Raw genomic sequence first — 9,057 nt, 5'->3', positions numbered from 1 at the left:
GGCCTATTTAAGCATTTTGAGCGGTTTATTGGAGTTTTGTTCATCGGTTACTAAGTGGACCATTATTGGCATCCACTATAAGAAAGCTGCCGACAATTTTTTAACATTTCAAATAGTCAACGTCAAGCCGTTTTTGGCGGCTCATTGGTTACTTAGTGGACTATTATTCCACTAAGTAACCAATGAGCAAAACAACAGTTGACTGCGCAATATGTCTACATATGTCCACCCAAACTTTGGTATAAAATGTTTGCTGGGTTATTATCAGGGTAGATTTTGGGAAAATTCAAATATATCTTGATTACTGCCAAGTGGATAAATGTAATCAATTTTCAACGATTATTTAAATGAAAATTTTTTTTAGCTGAAATAGTTACTTTCACTAGATAAAACCTTGCACTATGTTAAACCTTTTTGTTAAAAGCGTTTCACAGCAAACACAAGCATACACAAAATATCTCAATCAAAAGAAAAAGAAAATAAAAAATTTGTATTTAAGGACTTAATAAGTGTAAAACAAAATGTGAGAAAAAGTGAAACAAACAAAAAAAATTGACTACATTGTGCAGAATTTACATTGTTTTGCTAAACTCTGAAGGCTAGATTGCACAAGGCTAATGTTAATGTAATCGTTGTCGAGCACTAAACCATTAAATCTTTTGTTTGTGGAGTTATTTTTCAAGCTCCTTGTTGATTCTCTAAGACACATCAAGCCATAAATTTTTATTTTTAATATCATCTATACATATAATTATAGATGTAATAGATAAAAATAACAAAGAAATAATTTAAAAAATTTTAAATGACCAAAAAAACATTATTTTAAAATCCTTAAGGTCTTTTCCCAGAGCACCGCAGAAGAGCATTTAACTAGAAAATTTATGCCTCCTTACTTAGCAACGTCGGTTATTGGGCCAGGCAGGCGTCGAACTACGGTCCTCTTGATTCTGACCAAGAACTCTAGCCACTACGCCACAGCTACAACTTTTAAATAGCAAAAAATAAATTTTGCGAAGAATAAAAACGCAAACATAAGAGTTATAACTGATAGATTAGATAAATTGGAATCACCCTTCAACAAAAGAAAAATGTACAATAACGAAAAAGATTTAGAAGGATTAAAAGAAAGTATAAATTTCTGAGAAGAGATAACGAAAATAAAGATTGAAAAAATAAACAAATAAAAAGAAGATGAAAACACAAATGAGAAATTACATGACTCCAAATATAAATCACTACAGAATAATCTAAGAATCAAAGATGTAAACGAGTTGCTCGGTTAAACTTGAAACGATCGTGAAAAAAATAGGAAAAGAAATTTTCTCAAAAAAATAAAAAACTACCATCAAAATAATTACTAAACATGCTCATAGAGCAGGTCCAAAATACTGAGGAAAATCTTGATGAAGCTATTAAGCTATAACGATAAATCCTTTTAAATTGCTAATACCTATCTAGTATTTTTATCAATGAACAAAAAACAGTCCTCAAAACATAAAATCTCCCAACTCAAATGGAATGATTTGAGTTCTTCTGACGGTAACAAAGATACTGATATAATTTTTTAAAAGGTCGCTGAACCTATTTCGTTACTAAAAATCATTGCTAAATTTAATTGACAAAAGGCAAAAAAAAAAACGTTTAGAACAAAAAGAAGCAAATTAATCCTTTGCTTTTTTCAAACTTTTTTTGTTCCGTTTTGGCAAATTTTTTAGTCAAAATTTAAAAAAAAAATAAAAAATAAAATTTATTAAGTTAATTTGAGCAGCCGTGGCGGAGTGGTTGCGCACTTGCTTCAAAAACAAAGGATCCGTGGTCGAACCCCTTCATCAAAAAATAGTAAAAATCGGTATTGGATATAAACTTTTATAATACTTGTAGGTTTCTGTACTTTGCCATGGAAATGCAAAGTTTTGCATTCTATAGTGTTCGTCCTATTATTAAATTTTTTTTTAATAATAATTTATTCCACATATCACGATGAAAAATACTTAAGTCTACTCTGAAACAAACTTCACGACGTGAACAAATTGGAACAGAACATTCATTCCTATAAAATGGTCTTGAAAAACTAGTTCTACTTTTTACCATATCTTGCATCAAAATTTAAACAGCGAGTTCAAGTTAAATTTTTTTAATAAAGATGTCATTAAAAGTAGTATTAAATGAGCAACTTTACTTGAAAGAAATGAGCGTTGTCTAATTCCATTTTGGTAGTCATAAAAATTAAAAACTGCATTTTTATATTTTGAAATGCTTTGTCGTTAAAAAATGATAAAAACGGTTTTAATAGCATATTATTATTCTATTAAAACTATTGGCTTCAATATATTGAAGCCAAACTGCAAACAATTGAAAAAAACTGCTCAAAAACGCTTAATACACGAAAATTTTTTTTAAAGAGATCCTAATAAAATAATTATAAATTCGTAATATAGCGATTAGAAACGCAAATGAAGTAAACTGAAAAGCTAAAACAAGCCAATTAAATATATATATATATATATATATATATATATATATATATATATATATATATATATATATATATATATATATATATATGTATATATATACATATATATATATATATATATATATATATATATATATATATATATATATATATATATATATATATATATATATATATATTAAATTAAAAGCGTTAATTTTTGGTGTCTAAACAAATCAGTTTGTTCACATGAAATATTTATGTATTTTTTGGTCTAAAGAGACAGCTTGGGGACAGCAGGATAGGCTGTGGATTACTCTTTTCTGAACAATTCATTTACTTAAAAAAACTGTGGTGAAGTCATATGCATGTTATGTTATAAATGAAACAATAAATTGATGGTGGGCAGTGTGTTGGACAAGAAGAAAAATTTAAAAACTCTGATAGAAATTCTTTGTTTCTACTCTTATACTTGCTTTGATGGTACGGCTGTATCCAAATTCGTAGGTGGTACCACAGTAAAAATAAAAATATAAAAAATAGCTACGTTTAAAACATAGCGATATCAAAAAAAGTAAAACAGTTAATTAGTGAATATTGACAATAGTAGTTTCAAAAGTATGGAAATAATTAAATAAATATTTTATTAAACAGTGGAATAAATAGTTAATATAAAGAATTTGCTCTAACTTAAATATGTTTTACCCAAGAATAAAACTTTATTAGGCCTACCTTATGCTTTTATCTGGAGAGGAAGAAAGAGGAGCAACAATTTTACTTTTATCTGGAAAGGAAGAATGAGAAGCAGGTGAGATCCGTGGTCCAAACCTCAACTCTGGGCAAGTTTTGCAACATTGGTTGGGAAGGTGGCGCGAAATTCCTTTTAAATGCTCTTTCGCGGTGCCCTGTGATAAGACCGTAAGTATCTCTTGGGACACCTAAATTAAAATTAAAAAAAAATACAAATAAGTTATCACTGGTAAAGTAAGCAATATTGTAATCAGAGTTGAGAAAATCTTGACAAAGAAGAGAAGATAATAAATATATAGAAAATATTTAGCTAGAACAAGATAATACTGGGGTGACATATAAATTCATATAGCATTTAACAAATTAAAATAAATTTTAAAATATGTTATGCAAGTTTTATATAAATAAAATTAAAATAGTAAAAAAATAATCTTTTATTGATTTAAATTTAGTTGATATGAAATTAATTGATTGAATTTTATTGATATGAATTTAAGCAAACTCTACTAACAATACATTTTTCACTTTGAAGAATTAAAATTTGATTGGAAACAGACTTCCACATTTTTTAAAACACAGTAGGGTATACCATTTTTATTTATTACGCATATTAACATGAGTTTTTTTTTTCAAATACTGTATATAATACATTATTTAATTCAAAATTAAAGAGTTTTTTTTTAAAAGGAAATTGATCTGTAGTGAAATTGAGCGAATAAAAAGGTAAGTTTGTATCTTAGCTTAACTTTATTAATAATTATTAAATTGTGCACCAATCAATGTTTGATTGTGTTACTATTTTTTGTTAAATAGCCAAACGCAGGGCTAATTACTTAAAAACTTTAAAACGTATGTTTTCTAAGTTTTAAAGTAGTTGGCTTTGCTTATGGCTTTTGTTATATTTCATTATTTACATTAAAAAATCCTGACAACGACACTGTTTCTTGGGTATTCATCTCAATATTTCTGACTACGACGCTGTTTCTTGGTTATATACTCAAGATATAGTGACCTAGTTAGGATTTTTTGATGTTCCGGATATGAATCTATTAACTAGAGATATTCAACCACGTTTTTTAATTTATTTATCTGAGTTAATATTAGTAGTTTCTTTTTTCCAACTATATGAGTTATTTTTTCCAACTATATGAGTTATTTTTTCCAACTATATGAGTTATTTTTTCCAACTATATGAGTTATTTTTTCCAACTATATGAGTTATTTTTTCCAACTATATGAGTTATTTTTTCCAACTATATGAGTTATTTTTTCCAACTATATGAGTTATTTTTTCCAACTATATGAGTTATTTTTTCCAACTATATGAGTTATTTTTTCCAACTATATGAGTTATTTTTTCCAACTATATGAGTTATTTTTTCCAACTATATGAGTTATTTTTTCCAACTATATGAGTTATTTTTTCCAACTATATGAGTTATTTTTTCCAACTATATGAGTTATTTTTTCCAACTATATGAGTTATTTTTTCCAACTATATGAGTTATTTTTTCCAACTATATGAGTTATTTTTTCCAACTATATGAGTTATTTTTTCCAACTATATGAGTTATTTTTTCCAACTATATGAGTTATTTTTTCCAACTATATGAGTTATTTTTTCCAACTATATGAGTTATTTTTTCCAACTATATGAGTTATTTTTTCCAACTATATGAGTTATTTTTTCCAACTATATGAGTTATTTTTTCCAACTATATGAGTTATTTTTTCCAACTATATGAGTTATTTTTTCCAACTATATGAGTTATTTTTTCCAACTATATGAGTTATTTTTTCCAACTATATGAGTTATTTTTTCCAACTATATGAGTTATTTTTTCCAACTATATGAGTTATTTTTTCCAACTATATGAGTTATTTTTTCCAACTATATGAGTTATTTTTTCCAACTATATGAGTTATTTTTTCCAACTATATGAGTTATTTTTTCCAACTATATGAGTTATTTTTTCCAACTATATGAGTTATTTTTTCCAACTATATGAGTTATTTTTTCCAACTATATGAGTTATTTTTTCCAACTATATGAGTTATTTTTTCCAACTATATGAGTTATTTTTTCCAACTATATGAGTTATTTTTTAGTAATTTCTTCATATTTATCTAAGTTATTATTAGTAATTTTTTTTACTTAATCATCTAAATTAACAAGTTTCTTAAGTGGGTTTTCTAACTATCTAAAAGTCTAAAAACACAAAAGGTTAAAAAATATTGTATACATTATAGCAATTCATGAAAATTTATCTTTTACTATTCAAAATTAACAAATGGCCCATTTACCATGTTAAACAGTGTGTTTTGCATACATTATGCAAATTTATGCATATGTTATGCAAGTTATGAACTGGTGTGTTTCACTCAACCTCAAATTCATATAACCTTTTAATAAAAAGTTATTTGTTTACCTTTAAACATACAACTTTTTATCAAAATTGACAAATTTTGAAAAAATTTGAATTCAATTTTGAAAAAAGATTCAATAAAAATATAGGACTAAAAAGTTATACATAAATATGCCTTAAGTTCAGCGATGCCAATCTTTCAGAAAAAAGGAAAAATATTGTTATGTGTCGAAAGTTTGAAAACTTCACAAAGAATTAATTGTATTTTATTAAAGTTGTGTATTATTTTATTCAGAAAACGATTCTCTATAACATGATTGATTAATACTTTCAAAATATATTGGTTCAATAATTTTTACTATTATAAAAAAATAGACAATTAAGAGCAAAAGAAAAAACATTGTAATGGAAAGTTAATGAAAAGTCTTATGCACGGACACATCACTGATCATCTGACTTATCAACGCTGCTCAACACAGATTCCAAAAATGAAAAGTTTGGCTTACAACTCTACTTGAAGCTCGCAACATCTTAACAGAAGTTGCCCACGAAAGTTACCCAACTGACATCATATTTACAGACATGCAAAAGCATTCAAGAGAGTTACATTACAAAATTACATTAAAAAAACTATTAGTCCAGTTTTGATTTAAGATATGTCAAAAGAAAAAAAAAAAAATGTGTGTATATATACATATATATACATATATATGCAACCTGCTAAAATAACTTTTTAGCAAAACAACTATTTGTAAAAATGAATACTATTAAATTCTAAAATATTCAAATTTAATCTTAGTATTATTAAGAATCATCAAATTAATTATATCAACAAATAAAATTATTAATTTTTGAATATTAACAATTTTTTTAATAAAAATTAGTGAAATTTTGAAAACTCTATTTTCGGTCATTCAGGGATAAACAACGAAGGAGACAATTAGCAGTAATGTTGTGAAATATTGATAAGTGTTGCGAATGTAAAATTTACTGGTAGCTTTACCCGTAAATTTACCAGTAAATTTTGACATTTTTATAATGGATACATACAATGGTATTTTATTTGAATAAAAAATTTGTTCATAATTTCAAAATTAAGTGACGGTTCTTTGGGTTCTAAAAAATATCAAGCCTGTGACACTTTTTTTGGAGATAAAATTACAGCTCAACGGCAATTATGGATGTATTGCGAATCCTTTGACAATTGGTTGTGTGGATCTTGCTGTTCTACTATGGCCAAGGATATGTGCAAGAACTCCCAATAAACATACAAAGCTCATTTAAAGCAAAGTAGTGTTTTTTTTGTTAATTGGAAATAACCTTTTTAAACTAATTGAAAAAATATTTTTAATTTTATTAAACAGTGGTACGCCACTGGTTTATAAAATTAAAAATACTTTTTCAAATATGATAATGGCCTAAGTAATAAAATAGTTGACTAATTATAATGAAAATTAAAAATAATACTACTTATATTTAAAAAGGGATTTTCTTATGTGCTCCTTTTTTTTTTCTTTGGTGCCCCAAATAGACTTTTTTTTTGAGCCCTGGGCGACGCCCTGCTCAGCTACTGGTATTACTTGAATTTATATCATGATCAAGGCCGTCCCTAGGGAAGGGGGCGTAGGGGATGTCTAGCTCCCCTACAAATTTTATTTCTCGGCAAAATGGAAACTTGAGTTGGCAAAATAGGTTCTATAGTTGGCAGTCGACAAATGTTGGCCAAAGAATTTTTTTTTTCTTAGATGAGTTAGACGGCAAAAAAAATTATTTTTGGATTCAGTTGGCAAAAAACAGATACGTCACGCCCCTCCCTCCAATAAAGTCTCTTCGGGACGGCTGTTATCATAATTTTACAATAAAACAACATTTAATAATTTAGTTTTCATTATTTGTGACGTTGATTTTGAGAAACGTTATTAATATTTATTTAGCGGCCGAACTTATTGTTTTGAAAAAGTTCGGTCAAAGTAGATGTTTTCTTGAAAGTTCGAGATTGTATTGAAAGTTCGGTCGAAGTAGATGTTTTCTTTTTAAACTAAATATTGAAAGCTAGTTTTTAATTTTATTTTTTTATTTTTACAATATCAGTCATCAATATAATTTTTTTTTTTTTTTGTTCATTTAACAAAATTTTCTGGTAAAAATGTCGTTGTACGCAATATATGAGAACACGGAAACTCGAAGAGAATCGTAAGATCCTGTCACCGAAAACCGTTTAACAATACAAAAATAATAAACCAATTATTTCAAAAAAATATAAAATGAAAAGTAAATACCGTTTAAGAAAACCTTCATACAAATAAGATAAGGTATCTCAATTATAAAACACCGTTTAACAAAACAATAAAAAATGAAATCAAATATTTTAAATTACATTCAGATAACACTTATAAAAGAGAAACGAGACCAGAAAAACTCGAAAATTTTATCTATTGAGAAAATAACTTTTTTCAGTTTGTTTTTGAAAGTAGAAAAATTCCAACTTTGGGAAAAATCAAAATTTTTTAAAATATTTGGTTCCACAAAAAAGCTCCGTGATAAGATATAAGAGACCTTCCAAAACTTGTATGTGAATAATGTTGATAAATAAAATTGTCATTTCTTAAATCATATTTAAATGTAAGATAAACTTTACTCCTATATCTTTTCAAAATTTATTTGCAATAAAGCCCAAAAACAAATATAAAGCAAAGAATGTTAAAAACATTTAGTTAGTATATATTAAAAATACTTATTATGAATAAGAGTAGTTTTGCATAAGTAAAACGATCTTTAAAGTTTATTAGTCGTGCTAGATGCTTCAGTTGCCGATAAAGAGGATCTAATTGACTTTTTTTAGCACTACCCCATGCGATATTTGAATAATTTAGATAGCATTGAATAAGTGAGTAATAAAGTTGAATTAATGCGTGTCTATTTACAAAACTTCTCGTTTTATATAATACTCAAATATTTTTTGAAACTTTGTTGCGCAAGGTTTTAATATGATTTTTCCACGTATGACTTTCATCAATAAGAACACCAAGAAAAAGTATAACTTTTGATTGTTTTATTTGAATACTATCTATAGATAATTGAGGCATATCATTTGGCAAAAGATATTTTTTGGATTTTGGATAGAATAGAACTTTGGATTTTGGATGAAATAGAGTCCATTTAGTTTTTTTCTATGTTAATTGATAACTTATTTGACTTGAGCCATTTTAAAATTTTAATTAGGTCTATGCTCATGTCATTGAATAGTGTTATGATATTATTGCTAGACAGAGAAAAGTTTGTGTCATCAGCAAACATTACTGCTTTTAAATTTGAGGCATTATAAAGATCATTAATATAAATGAGAGAAATAATTGGTCTTAGTATAGACCGTTGGGGGACACCACATGTTATATCTAGTAGAGGATATATCATTTTGCACATACTGTTTACAATCGCTTAAATAGTTTTTAAGTAATTTTAGAAAATTACCACAAATTTTATAAT

At 26.6% G+C, this 9,057-nt stretch overlaps 1 protein-coding gene across 1 annotated transcript in view; it reads left to right on the top strand.

Moving 5' to 3' along the window:
- The first annotated feature begins 3,853 nt into the window (after positions 1 to 3,853).
- The window catches only part of LOC136091499 (uncharacterized), a 32,591-nt gene continuing 27,387 nt past the window's right edge, over positions 3,854 to 9,057 (top strand). The window contains exon 1 of the mRNA XM_065819126.1: positions 3,854 to 3,928. The gene's annotated coding sequence lies outside the window, so the exon portion shown is untranslated. The remainder of the gene's footprint in view (positions 3,929 to 9,057) is intronic.

This window comes from Hydra vulgaris, chromosome 15 (genome assembly GCF_038396675.1).
Source record: "Hydra vulgaris chromosome 15, alternate assembly HydraT2T_AEP".
NCBI classification, from domain to species: Eukaryota; Metazoa; Cnidaria; class Hydrozoa; order Anthoathecata; family Hydridae; genus Hydra; species Hydra vulgaris.
This window is presented reverse-complemented; position numbering and strand designations above follow the sequence as displayed.